Here is a 1,474-nt window from a genome sequence, read left to right as displayed (position 1 = left end):
GTTCTCATCTAAGTACAATTAGACGCATCAATGTACTCAACACAATACGAAAGACTTGACATCTCATTCGCTATGAAAAGTTGTAAAGCTAAGTGTAGCTATGCGCCCACGCAACGCCAATGTAATGGCAGTAACTCATTTTTCAATACTTAATGGTATGAAAGGTTGAGGCTTATTCTATCCCTACATAAGAAAGACACATCAATAGCGAAATCAGAATCTGCCAAGTTTTGTAGGTCAACTTCCACGGGACCTATAGGAAATCTCACTCACTGGAAAATGGTGAAATTGGTACCATTGGAAAGGTCTATGTGTCTACTTTCCAGAGACACCAACCATTTGATCATACCTATCATATTGAGTGAGTTATAGCCGTTTTCGTAAAGTATGACGAATCTGTCCGAGAATCTGATTTTGGCAAAACAGTCAACTTCGACCGGATTTTGTGAACAGCTCCTGATGAACCAGAATGTGTGTAATATACGGTTGGAAAGCTAAATGAGTCTAGTTTCCAAAACCGTTTACGGTTCGTTCATATGTATTTCCTAGAGGAATTTACGACTGTTCTAGTAATTGAAGGTCATGCTGCGTGGAAACCTGATTTCCTGCACGAACTTATGTTTTGAGTTCACAAGCGACCTTCTCCTCAATATCTAAGTGTAAAAGATCATTTGAGGACAATACGGCATGATTTAGTTAATCATTGCCCAATGCCACATTTGAAGACATGTTAAAGAGCATTGACATGCTAAGTTTTTGAAATTTCCGTGATTTGTAAGAATCAGGAAGAGCCCTATGATTGATGTAAAGATCAGGGAGAGGTGCGAACTTCAGGGGGAGTCTAGCACATACATACATGTCACTATCAAATGTGAAGGGTGCGTTGTACTCTTTTTCTCCTACGATCAAGGTTCAGTTTTTCTCCCACAGGGTTTTTATGACTTGACGAGGTTTTTGACGAGGCAACAGATCAGCACCATCGGCATATCAGCGCGCGGCACAAGGGGGAGTGTTCTAGGATATTCTCTATGTGTGTCTTGGCCTTATGTCAATAGGATATGTAGTTAGACTAGATCTATGTATTCATATCCTTATCATATTGGTATTGTGTAATTCCCTATATAAAGGGCTCCTATCAATGAATAAGATGATGATTCTCTTGCTATCTCTTTGTCTCTACCATTAATCCTTTATCAATACAAGTATTTTTATATAGAAAAATTATGTGAACTTGTAGGACGTGCAATTTGTATAGGTGCTGCATCATGTAGTTTTGACCAAGCTACTAAGCCATATTGATATCAAGAAATAACTGCCGTTAATCGTCGAATTGGCATGCCTTTGTTCCTTTTGGCTTTGTATTTGTACTTTTGTAGCATGGAGCTATACCAAGCCACCAACTCTCCAGACTTGTCATTTGGAATTTTTCTGTTTGTATGAGAGATCCCAGCTAAATGCTAATACGCAAATATCA

This window comes from Fragaria vesca, linkage group LG5, assembly GCF_000184155.1.
Source record: "Fragaria vesca subsp. vesca linkage group LG5, FraVesHawaii_1.0, whole genome shotgun sequence".
Classification (NCBI taxonomy): Eukaryota; Viridiplantae; Streptophyta; class Magnoliopsida; order Rosales; family Rosaceae; genus Fragaria; species Fragaria vesca.
This window is presented reverse-complemented; position numbering follows the sequence as displayed.